General features: G+C 42.1%; 1 non-coding gene across 1 annotated transcript; it reads right to left on the reverse strand.

The window, feature by feature from the left end:
* Positions 1 to 11,537: 11,537 nt before the first annotated feature.
* On the reverse strand, positions 11,538 to 11,611 carry TRNAN-GUU (transfer RNA asparagine (anticodon GUU)). Its single transcript has one exon. It is a non-coding gene; the product is annotated as a tRNA-Asn (tRNA).
* Positions 11,612 to 13,339: the final 1,728 nt, after the last annotated feature.

The raw sequence follows: 13,339 nt of genomic DNA on the forward strand, positions 1-13,339 counted from the left end.
GTTTCCTAAAAGTGCTCTTTTTAATACCTATAAGAGGAAACTCATTCTAGTGCTTTGTTTCCATCCAAACATCTATATACTTCTTTTCTAATGTAACCTTTAGGGCCTTAAATTTCCCTTTCAGCACTGATTTAAGCTGTTTCCCACAAGTTTTGATATGTTATATGTTCATTCCATGTTTTAAAACTGCCAAATGCCCTAAGGCATAGCCTTTGCTATGTAGTGGCTAAAACATAAATGCGTGATTAAAATATTGAACTTAAATTGAATTGAAAGAATTAAGCGACAGAGATAGAAACCGGAGGAATCCCTTTCGCCTGGAGGATACCGGAGAGATCACCTTTGATAACCCGAGAAGCGCTGAGGCAAAAGGGCTTGAGAGGAAAGAGCGGGAAGATCCGGAGCATCTGAGCAGAGGAGAGGGCGGGGAGAGACGCTCCTACGGTTCGTTGAATTCCAAGCACGGTACATTTCCAAGAGCGGAGAGCGCTGACCGCTGGCTCCGTGAAAAGAACCACCGAGGCTGGAGTCCGCAGCCCGGGAATTAGGCGTGCACACTGCTGGGCGGCGCCTGAGGCTCAGAGGCACCTAACCCGCGGCTCCTGCGGCTTCCGGGAGCTGAGGAGTCAGCGTAGGCGACCCCTGCACTCGGGGGCATAGCTGTGGAACTGGAGACCGTACGTTGGATGCGGCATCCCGAAGTCAAACTTGGGGGGGGGGGGGGAGGGGCGGTGTCCCATGGTCCTCGCTTCCGGGAAGGCGAGGAACCTTAACCAGGGCCTCTCTGGAGCCACAGTCTCCTTGCTTGAGGGACCACTGGTGCTTCCAGGTTTATTCTTCAGTTTAAAAGGTTGGTGGCCAGAACAGTGGTGGCAGGACCTACAGTTTTCACAGATGTATCGTTAAACTCACGCACTTGGCTTGTTTCCGCAGTGTAGTGATTATCACATTCGCCTTATACGCGAAAGGTCCTCGATTCCAAACCGGGCGGAAACAGTTTGATTTTTCCGAGTTACCTTCACATTTTAAAAACAAAAAGGAGGCTAGGGGTATGGGGTGAGGCAGCAGACGCAGCTGCATTTTCAATCCCCAAGAAACATGGGAGGCATTCCATTACCACCTGAAAGCCTACTCAGGACTACGAACAAGGCCTCCTTTGTCTGAGTCACTTTGGAGACCAAGCCACAAACAGTTTCTCCAAGGACAGCACAGGACAAAGCCAACTTCAGGTTACCTTTATGTCCAGAAATCCCCTCATCTCATCTGGTGCCTAAATCTCCTCTACGCACTGACACATATTATGTCTCTGAAAACCAAGGAGTTCATCCCTGTGAAGCACACATGGCTTTCCCACAGCTCAGCACACTTGCGGAACAATTTGATTTGCGTGACAGAACAAAAGAGACCGAACCCAACTCTGCACCGGGGGCTGGAGCCAAAGATGGGTAGATAAAGAACTTCAGACTCCACGACTTGAGTTGTTGCCGCACGAAAAGGAGCCCGTACCGGTGCCGTCACCAGGAGAGCCCCCGGAGCCAAGTCAGAGATCAGGAAGTGGACGGATCCTCTCATCACCTGCTGACATCCCAGTCGGCACCTGACTCATAATGAAACCGAGGTTCAGAAAGAGAGCATGACCTTGGCTCTGCCGCACACAGCGCTAAAGGTAGACCAGGATGGAACCCAGCCTGTTACCCTGCGGCCTGACCTCAGAGTCCAAAGTCTCACCCAGGACAGGAGAGGTGAAAGGTGATGAGCAGCGGGGCAAGGGCTGGGAGCCTGGCACAGCTTCATTCAGCCTTGGGCCCTGGGAACCCCCACTTCTGCTCTCTGCATCTCTGAAACCTAACCTCTACTTTCACAGTTATCACCTGGAGAGGCCAAATTCGGGCTCCAGTGTGGCTCCCTGGTGGTCTAGTGGCTAGGATTCCGCACTTTCACAGCTCTGGCCCGGGTTCGATTCCCGGTCAGGAAAGCTCTTTTCTCAGCGTCTCCACTCGCAGGAGTCTTCCTCTTCAACCCCACAGGTGTGTTTTGCCACAAGGTCCAGATGCAGAAGTGCTTCTGCACTGAGTCCCTAAACTCCAGTGAGGTCCTGCCTCAGGATTCTTGGCATCGCCCAGGCTGGAGGAGGTGAGATGTGATGAATGGCCAGGGCTGAGCAGCCAGCCCCTCGCCTTCATTCTCCCTTCATCTCAGGAATTTAATATCTTGCTTTCAGAGTTTTTCACCCAAAGAGAACCTGGAACTTGAGTTCCCAAAACAATAAAAAACAAAAACATAAAACATTTGAAACATACCAAAAAATTGAAATACTAACATCGTATATTCTGTACCTAACCGCACAGAGTTAACATTTTCCCACGTGTGCTTTCTCACTCTCTCTCCATATATATGAACTGCGACGCCTTTTGGAGTAACCTGCAGACATCGCAACTCAAGATCACTGGTTGGGCCGCTGTTGCTCCTTTCCTTTGGCGTCTCCCTCGAAACCAGCTTCTGCGGGACTTGTCCTCCAAGACCAGGGGAAGGCTTTGTCCTCGCGAGGAGGCCCCTCTTGCCCCTTCAGGAACCTGGAATCCGTTCTCTTCAGGCTGTAGAGAAGCTTCAGGCGGTGTTTGATTCGGCTCTCCCCCAAGTGCAGGCCAGGCACGTTCTGTGCTAGTAGGAATCCCCCCGGACCGGCTGCCCTCCGCCCTCCTCCCGGTTGCCTTGGCGGGCAGTGGGGTCTTGGGTCAGCCTGAGTGCTGGAACCATCTACCTCAGGAGAGACACTTCAGGGAAGTGCAGCTGTCCCCTTGGCTCTTGCCTGGCTCTCTGTGCCCTGTACGGAGTGAAAAGAGTTCTGACCAGGCAGAAAGGTGAAGGATGTTTCCTGTAGTAGGAGGATGAGGGGAGCAGATGGGTAATGCGTTAAAGGGAGGGGGAAAGTTCTGAAGAGCTTCCCAGAATTGTCTGCATCAGTGCTGTTGTGGGGGGGGGGGGCTTGTGGCTGCTCTGTGACAACAATGGCACTTAGTCTTGTCTTGTCCTGGCCTTGATCTGGTCCCGGGTCCAGTCTGTGTCCAAGCAGACAGAGGCATCCTGGTTTGCAGAACATATTCCATTGTGCCTCTCTCCAAAATGGGGTAGTCACTGAGCTTCTATTTCTAGGACCCCAGTGGATGGTGTCCATGGGGTTTCTTGAACTTTCTTTCTTGTCTGAAAAATTCCTTATCTCTCCTTCAATTCTAAATGATAATCTTGCTGGGTAGAGTATCCTGGGTTGTAGATTTTCCCTTTCAGCACTTTTAAATATATCATGCCATTCCCTTCTAGCCTGCAAATATTCTGCAGAAATATCAGCTGATATGGGGGTTCCCTTGCATATGACTCATTGTTTTTCTCTTGCTCCCTTTAGAATTCTGTCTTTGTCTTTAACTTTTGCCATTTTAATTATACGTCTTGGTGTCGGTCTGTTTAGGTTCGCCTTGTTTGGGACCCTCTGTGCTTCCTGTACCTAGATATCTGCTTTCTTCTTCAGGTTTGGGAAATTTTCAGTCATAATTTCTTCAAATACATTTTTGACCCTTTTCTCTCTCTTCTCCTTCACAGATCCCTGAACTTTCTTTCTTGCTGAAATGTAAATCAGGGGAAATTAAAAAGTAGATAAATTAGTGGTCTAGATAAATTAGTGGTCTCCATAACAGGTATAAGAAAAAAAATTTAAGTTGATAATAAAGATGAATCTCAAATACTTTTAAAGCCTTTAAAGAATTCTAAAAATTGACTTAATAGCATAGAAAATATTTATGTCATGTCATATTTCTAGAGATGACTCCTTTTATGCATCACACTGGTTTAATAATTTTGGTCTAAAAACTACTTTACTCCGTCTTTCAGATTTTCTAATAGTGTAGAAAATATTGGTAGCAGAGTATTCTAGTTTATACACACCTTGGATTTATGTTCTCTTCTAAATCCTCATGACACTGAATTGCCTAATTTTCCTCTACTGGTTTTACTTGTCCAATAAGAGAACTTTAATTCCAATAAATATTTAAGTTTATAAAATTTAAAATTATGTGTTCCAGTAAATTAAATATACCCTTTAATAACTTTTAAATGGAGATTAACTCTTACAACTCTAGAAATCATTGTAACAATTATCCCACTTACAATTTGGGGGTAAATGTTTTTATGTATCATTCAATATATGATTCCAACATTCATTTCTCTATTATGATTCAGCTCAAGTTGTGTTTTTAAGCTCTATCATGATCTTTAAGTGCCTAGACTGATATTAAATTAATTAAAGTATAATATTTGCCTGGAGAATTTTTAATTAAGATGGAAATAACAAAACCCTGTTTTTATATAACGCTGGTGTGTATTTTTATAGATTACAGAGTGGCCATAGGTTAACAGGTTAAGAGGATGTGTGGGTACCTTTAGAGTATGTTGGTGAGTACAGCCATCATGTCACTTGAAGAAATGTAAAACACATGGAGTATCTTCTCCAGGAAGAAAGGAGCTGTCACTGAAGACCAGCTGTTTTCATGAAGGGCTTGTTTATTTAAAAAAAAAATTTTTTTTTTTTTTGGTTCTTGGTTACCTGCCTTCTAGATCTGGATTCATCCATTTTTCCATTCTTCTTTATGCTTCTTTTGTGTAGAACACCGCTGGTGCCCCTAGGCCCCGGTGGGCAGAGGAGCCAGGAACTACAGGGCTTGAACAAATTATGCTCCCACACTTTTTGATGCCTCCAGAAGGGGACGCCACAGGCAGAGACCTTGGGTTTGCTCAGGATGCAGCATCTCTCCTGGACCAGGGCCTGACACTTAGTAACAACTAATAAGTGCTCAGTGATTGAAGGAATTCTAACACAAGGTCCTAGAAAGCTGAAGAGGAGGAAAAGAATGTGGGTGGATTGGGGCAGTCTAGAGTATGAGGGCCAGAGTGAGACAGACAGACAAAAACACCCACAAAGAGAGTAGAGAGAATGTTCAAAAACTGGATTTAGAGTATAAAAGCCTAGGAGCTCATGTGTGCTCATGACATTCAACAGAAGAACCAAGAGAGGGTGAGCCAACAACTCTTGGTATCCAGGTCTGCACCAGAAACATTGTCAGGTGCAGGATTCTGTTGCTTCCAACGTTTTGTCTCAAATGGAAGAATTTTTTTCCAGAAATAGACAAACACTGTCAAGGAATCATATAGAGACAACTATTGGATTACTAACCCAACTTTGAGTAGGAAGGTGACCAGTCCACAGATTGTGAGTGTCCAAGAAGGCAAATAGCAATTCACAAAGGGAAGAGAAGATGAATAAATGTCTGGGACCAGTGGTTATTCCCCTCCAATCGATCAGCTACTTGGCAGGAAGCAACCTGGGGTCATTCTGGTCAATCTTTTCTGGACCCAATTTAGTAGGTCACCACCAAAACCAATAAGAACTACTGAAAGACTTTCTAAACATCTTGGAAGTTATCAGCTGAACATATGCAATAGGTACCTCTGGGTAATGTCCACATTGTCCTTCTGCCATACCCCCTGCTTAGTTGAGGCAGGAGTCCAACACCTGTTGTAAGAGTATCAGATAGACTTATAGAAAGTTTGTTGTACTAGAAAGACTATGAAGAAAAAGGATCTTTCATTGAGTTGGAAAAATACATTTGTCTATAAAGTGGCACACCTCCTATTGAAGTCAAACTAGGAACATGTGAAGAGCGGCCTTCAGCTTCTGGTACAGGTGGAGTGACAGAAATGAGATTTACTTTTCTGCCTGAAACCTGACCCTACCCTTCTCCCCTGTCCCCAAAGAAAAGAAAAAGACAAAAGGCATAAAATATTAGTTTTCAAGACACTGGAAATCAGGCAATAAAGGGTAGAAATCCCTAAGAGATGAGAAACAAATATGGTGAGCCCTGCCATTGGCCCAGCTTACTGCTTTCAGAGTCTCCAGGCTGAGCACAAGGAGGGGATCTGAGGCCAACTCCTTGGATTGTGGGGATGAAGCTGAGTACCCATGGAGAACAAGGGAGCTAGAGTTCACAGGACAGATTTAGTGATGAGAGAGATGAACAGAGAGAAACCCAGGCATTTGGAAAGGGTTTCCTTCAAGTAGTGAGTGGAGTTCTGATACAAGCATGCTTGTGGAGAAATGCCTGAGACCAAAAACAGAAACTTTGAAAAATATCATGGGACAGTGCCTGGTGTTCACACAGTACAGGCAATTGTACTCTCTCCCCACAGCCAGACTGAACTACTCATAAGAGCCATGGAGAAGAACACTCAAAGAAGATTGTGACTTACTAGTTGGATTAGTCAGCCTTAGACTGACCTACCTAAAAAATCATAAAACCAAGATTCAAAGGGATCAAACTGTTTACAAGTCACTTAACTCTACCCCAGAACAAAACTCAAGTAGATTTATAGGAATACCAAAATAGCCAGTACACAAGAAAGTAAATTTTGGCCATGTCTGGTATCCAATCAAAGAATGTGAGGCATGCAAAGAGGCAGGAAAACACGATGAATAAGGAGAAGAATAGTCAATGAATCAAAACTGAACCAGAACTGACATGATGGTAAAATCAACAGAGAGGACTTTAAAACATTTATCATGACTGTGTTACACATTCCAAAGAGTTGTAGAAACATGGAACATATAAAAATGGCCAAAATAAAACTTTAAAGATGAAAAACTATAACTTCTTTTTTTTTAAGTTTTTTAAACAGCTTTATTGGAGTATAATTGCTTTACAATGGTGTGCTAGTTTCTGCTGTATAATAAAGTGAATCAGCTTTACATAAACATATATCCCCACATCCCCTCCCTCTTGCGTCTCCGTCCCACCCTCCCTATCCCACCCCTCTAGGTGGACACAAAGCACCGAGCTGATCTCCCTGTGCTATGCAGCTGCTTCCCACTAGCTATCTATTTTACATTTGGTAGTGTATGTATGTCCATGCCACTCTCTCACTTCATCCTATCTTACCCTTCCCTCTCCCCGTGTCCTCAAGTCCATTCTCTACGTCTATGTCTTTATTCCTGTCCTGCCCCTAGGTTCTTCAAAACTTTTTTTTTTTTTTTTTAGATTCCATATATATGTGTTAGCATACGGTATTTGTTTTTCTCTTTCTGAGTTACTTCACTCTGTATGGCAGACTCTAGGTCCATCCACCTCACTACAGATAACTCAATTTCGTTTCTTTTTTTGGCTGAGTAATATTCCATTGTATATATGTGCCACATCTTCTTCATCCATTCATCTGTTGATGGACACTTAGGTTGCTTCTATGTCCTGGCTATTGTAAATAGAGCTGCAATGAACATTGTGGTAGATGACTCTTTTTGAATTATGGTTTTCTCAGGATATATGCCCAGTAGTGGGATTGCTGGGTCGTATGGTAACTCTATTTTTAGTTTTTTAAGGAACCTCCATACTGTTCTCCATAGTGGCTGTATCAATTTACATTCCCGCCAACAGCGCAAGAGGGTCCCCTTTTCTCCACACCCTCTCCAGCATTTGTTGTTTGTAGATTTTTTGATGATGGCCATTCTGACTGGTGTGAGGTGATACCTCACTGTAGTTTTGATTTGCATTTCTCTAATGAGTAGTGGTGTTGTGCACCCTTTAACGTGTTTGTTGGCAATCTGTATATCTTCTTTGGAGAAATGTCTATTTAGGTCTTCTGCCCATTTTTGGAGTGGGTTGTTTGCCTTTTTGATACTGAGCTGCATGGGCTACTTGTAAATTTTGGAGATTAATCCTTTGTCAGTTGCTTCGTTTGCAAATATTTTCTCCCATGCTGAGGGTTGTCTTTTCGTCTTGTTTATGATTTCCTTTGCTGTGCAAAAGCTTTTAAGTTTCATTAGTTCCCATTTGTTTATTTCTGTTTTTATTTCCACCTTCTCTAGGAGGTGGATCTTGCTGTGATTGATGTCATAGAGTGTTCTGCCTATGTTTTCCTCTAAGAGTTTTATAGTGTCTGGTCTTACATTTAGGTCTTTAATCCATTTTGAGTTTATTTTTGTGTATGGTGTTAGGGAGTGTTCTAACTTCTGTCTTGATTACTGTAGCTTTGTAGTATAGTTTGAAGTCAGGGAGCCTGATTCCTCCAGCTCTGTTTTTCTTTCTCAAGATTGCTTTGGCTATTCTGGGTCTTTTGTGTTTCTATACAAATTGTGAAATTTTTTGTTCTAGTTCTGTGAAAAATGCCATTGGTAGTTTGATAGGGATTGCATTGAATCTGTAGATTGCTTTGGGTAGTATAGTCATTTTCACACTATTGATTCTTCCAATCCAAGAACATGGTATATTTCTCCATCTGTTTGTATCATCTTTAATTTCTTTCATCAGTGTCTTATAGTTTCCTGCATTCAGGTCTTTTGTCTCCTTAGCTAGGTTTATTCCTAGATACTTTATTCTTTCTGTTGCAATGGTAAATGGGAGTGTTTCCTTAATTTCTCTTTCAGATTTTTCATCATTAGTGTATAGGAATGCAAGAGATTTCTGTGCCTTAATTTTGTATCCTGCTACTTTACCAAATTCATTGATTAGCTCTAGTAGTTTTCTGGTAGAGTCTTTAGGATTCTCTATGTATAGTATCGTGTCATCTGCAAACAGTGACAGCTTTGCTTCTTCTTTTCCAATTTGGATTCCTGTTATTTCTTTTTCTTCTCTGATTGCTGTGGCTAAAACTTCCAAAACTATGTTGAATAACAGTGGTGAGAGTGGACAACCTTGTCTTGTTCCTGATCTTAGTGGAAATGGTTTCAGTTTTTCACCATTGAGAACGATGTTGGCTGTGGGTTTGTCATATATGGCCTTTATTATGTTGAGGTAAGTTCCCTCTATGCATACTTTCTAGAGGGTTTGTATCATAAATGGGTGTTGAATTTTGTTGAAAGCTTTTTCTGCATCTATTGAGATGATCATATGGTTTTTCTCCTTCAATTTGTTAATATTTATCACATTGATTGATTTGCCTATATTGAAGAATCCTTGCATTTCTGGGATAAACCTCACTTGATCATGGTGTATGATCCTTTTACTCTGCTGTTGGATTCTGTTTGCTAGTATTTTTTTGAGGATTTTTGCATCTATGTTCATCTGTGATATTAGCCTGTAGTTTTCTTTCTTTGTGACATCTTTGTCTGGTTTTGGTATCAGGGTGATGGTGGTCTCGTAGAATGAGTTTGGGAGTGTTCTTCCCTCTGCTATATTTTGGAAGAGTTTGAGAAGGATGGGTGTTAGCTCTTCTCTAAATGTTTGATAGAATTCACCTGTGAAGCCATCTGGTCCTGGTTTTCAGTGCTTGTGATTGGTCTGTTTATATTTTCTATTTCTTCCTGGTTCAGTCTCAGAAGGTTGTGCTTTTCTAAGAATTTGTCCATTTCTTCCAGGTTGTCCATTTTACTGGCATATAGTTGCTTGTAATAATCTCTCATGATCCTTTGTATTTCTGCAGAGTCAGTTGTTACTTCTGCTTTTTCATTTCTAATTTTATTGATTTGAGTCTTCTCCCTTTTTTTCTTGATGAGTCTGGCTAATGGTTTATCAATTTTATTTATCTTCTCAAAGAAGCAGCTTTTAGTTTTATTGATCTTTGCTATTATTTCCTTCATTTCTTTTTCATTTATTTCTGATCTGATCTTTATGATTTCTTTCCTTCTGCTGACTTTGGGGGTTTTTTGTTCTTCTTTCTTTAATTGCTTTAGGTGTAAGGTTAGGTTGTTTATTTGAGATATTTCTTGTTTATTGAGGTAGGATTGTATTGCTATAAACTTCCCTCTTAGAACTGCTTTTGCTGCATCCCATAGGTTTTGGGTCGTCGTGTTTTCATTGTCATTTGTTTCTAAGTATTTTTTGATTTCCTCTTTGATTTCTTCAGTGATCTCTTGGTTATTTAGTAGTGTATTGTTTAGCCTCCATGTGTTTGTATTTTTTACAGAGTTTTTCCTGTACTTGATATCTAGTCTCATAGCATTGTGGTCAGAAACGATACTGGATATGATTTCACTTTTCTTAAATTTACCAAGGCTTGATTTGTGACCCAAGATATGATCTATCCTGGAGAATGTTCCATAAGCACTTGAGAAGAAAGTGTATTCTGTTGTTTTTGGATGGAATGTCCTATAAATATCAGTTAAGTCCATCTTGTTTAATGTATCATTTAAAGCTTGTGTTTCCTTATCTATTTTCATTTTGGATGATCTGTCCATTGGTTAAAGTGAGGTGTTAAAGTCCCCTACTATGATTGTGTTAGCTAGGACAATTTTAAAAGGCTTATCATGGGAGTGTTTGAAGCCCCTGAAATGACCTGAAGAAGTTTTTTGAAGAATAAAATTTTGAAGAAACAAGACAGAAAATATTCCAATTATAATGAAAATTATAAAGACACTGATCCAAGGAGGCAAATGAACCCTGAGCACCAAGAATATGAAGAAAGCCACACCTAGCACATTACTTTTAAACTGCTCAAATCCATAGGAAAAGGAAAAATCACGAAAGCAGCCAAAACAATAAGACACGCTCCATACAGAATACAAAAATAAAGGCAGTGGCGCAACATCTTTAAAGAACTGAGAGGAAACAAAAGTCGGCATGGAATTCTATGTGTCTTCCCTCACAAAATATCTTTCAAAAATAAAAGTGAATAATGACATTTATAGACACACAAATGCTGAAAGACTTCATCACCAGCAGAGCCACACCACAAGAAATGTTAAAGGAGTCCTCCAGGAAGAAGGAAATTCACACCAGATAGAATTCTGGGTGTACATAAAGGAATGAAGGACAAAAGATATGATATCTGCATGGAAAATACATAAGATCATTTCTTATCAATTAAATATCTTCAAAAACATGGGACAGTTTAAAGAAAATTAAAAACCTTAGATTTGGGGTCTATAATAGATGCAAAGTAAAATGCACGAGGGCGATAGCATAAAGGCAGGCAGGTGAGAAATGTGAAGAGGAATGACATCACTTGAAGGCAGGCTGTGATAAGGTGGAAATGTATGCTATAAAGCCTAAAGCAGTCACTGAAATAAAAGAGTTATAGCTAATAAGCCAACGGAAGGTGAGAGAATGGAACCATATGTAAAACCATGTAAACTCTCTTATAGAACAGTTGCCCTTCTGGCACTCTACCCATACACATGTGTACAAGAATGATGAGGGCAGTATTGTTTGTAATAATAAAAGCATAGAAACTAATTAATTTCAAAGGTATATGTAAAGGGTTTAATAAATACTAGTACAAACAATGGATAAAACTTCACTGTTAAAAGGAACCCAGAGGGTAACGATGAGATGATCACTCTACTCTCTTTCCAGGAATCCTGGATTCCAAGTGACCTGTGTCCTTCGGGGGTCTTCTGTGAGGATCAGAAGAGCAGCAGTGATCTTGGCTTAGGTTCTCTTGCTGTGGACAAGACACGGGTGACAAGAAAGGTAAAAGGCCTTCCTCCGAGTTTATGTAGAAATGATGTACGAGGCAGAAATAACTGCAAACCCTTAAATTACATACTGAAAAAGCCAAGAAGGCATCCCTGGGTGGGCTCGAACCACCAACCTTTCAGTTAACAGCCAAACGCGATCACCGGTTGCGCCACAGAGACGCAAATAAGCTTTCTCTCTCATCTATGTAGAGAGTAAGCAGTCCTTCCAAGGTAGGCGGAGCCATCCGCCTTTGGCAGGACAGCGGCGACGGCTCCCAAGCCTCGGACAACGGGAGAGGAGGAGTCGACGCAGCGTGCTCGTTCCGGTGGGGGAGCCGTGCGTCGGGCTATCCCGAAGGCAGAAGGGCAGCCGAGCGTCCCCGCCGCGCCTTGCTCCACACCCGCCGCAAATGCTGGCGCCCCGGAGACGCCCCCGGGCCTGAGCTGAGGGGGGCCCGAGGGAAGCTGCGTGCCGGATGGGTTCCATGACAGCTCCCCGTTTGCTCCGCCTTCACTCGACCATCTCCCCCGCTGGGCAGCGGTTTAGTAGATGTGGTCGGTTTGGCTGCAGCGGGAAGGAGATCAGGTCCAAAGAGGAAATGTGAAAAGGAGCGAAAGAAAGCAGAGGCATGGATGAGACAGACCTCCCAGGAAGCCTGTGAGGCACAGGCCGGATCTTGAGAGATTAAAATTGTTTTTATTAAGTAACTGAATAGGGAGGGAGAACCGGAGAATGGCGTGAAAGAGAGAAAAGCACGAGCATGTGTGTCTAAGAATTAAACAGCAAAAATAATGTGAAAATATTTATGTCAAAGAAATTACCTGTTGGCCTCTGGTGCATCGTGACTGTACAGTGATTAGTGCTGCGTTGTGGCTGCATCAACCTCGGTTCAAATCAAAGTTACAGCAAGTTCGTGTCTATGACCTGTCTTTCGGTTTGCTTTTAATGCCAGCACCAGCTGCGCCCCTTAACAGCGTTCAGAGAGCAGTTTACTGCTGGCCGCCGAGCGCGATGCGGTGAGAAGAGGAGTAAATCCCACAGTGCACAAACCCGCGGGCGCCGGTCAAAGCGAAACCTAGGACGGTTCCTTGTCTCACTGTTGAGCAGGACATATCCCCAAAGTTGAAACACCGCCTCTCAAGGATCCTTGTCTGTATCTTCCACTAATAAAATAGTGTGGTCATAGCCGTTTTACTGTTAAAGATAATTCAAATACCAGTGAGGGTTTTTACACTAAACGAGAACGAGTTTTTAATGAGTTTATAGTAAAATGCGAACTAGCTGTTCATTGTCTACACCAGCTTGTCTTCGTTCACCAGTCACTAATTTTGAACTATAGTTCACGTAGAGTTAAAAGCACATATCTTTATGCAAGGCAGAAATAGAGACACAGATGTAGAGGACAAATGTATGGACACCAAGGGGGAAAACCCTGGGCGGGGGGGGGGGGGGTGAAAGGATGAATTGGGATACTGGGATTGACATATATACACTAATTTGTATAAAATAGATAACTAACAATTTGTGGAATTTTAGCAAACGTAATCATTGCCCAGATCAAGTTATAGAAAATTGCCATGATCCCAGAAATATACACTCAGTCCCTTTCCAGGCAATTGTTACCCTATCTCACTTAGTTAATTACTATTATGAGGTCTACTGCCGAAATTACTATTGCCTGCTATTGAAATTCAAATGAATGAATGTATTTTTTTGTATCTGGCTTTTTAAATACAACATTATGTTCATTAAACATATCCATATTATTGTGTATATCACTTCTTAATTTTGGTATGATTGAAGTAGTTTTGGTGTTATTGTTTTTGATGAATATTATTGGTGCTTTGATGAATATTCTATACCAATCTTTTTGTATACTTGTGCATTCATGGAAGTACTGCAACTGC

This window comes from Eschrichtius robustus, chromosome 3 (genome assembly GCF_028021215.1).
Source record: "Eschrichtius robustus isolate mEscRob2 chromosome 3, mEscRob2.pri, whole genome shotgun sequence".
In the NCBI taxonomy this organism is placed as follows: Eukaryota; Metazoa; Chordata; class Mammalia; order Artiodactyla; family Eschrichtiidae; genus Eschrichtius; species Eschrichtius robustus.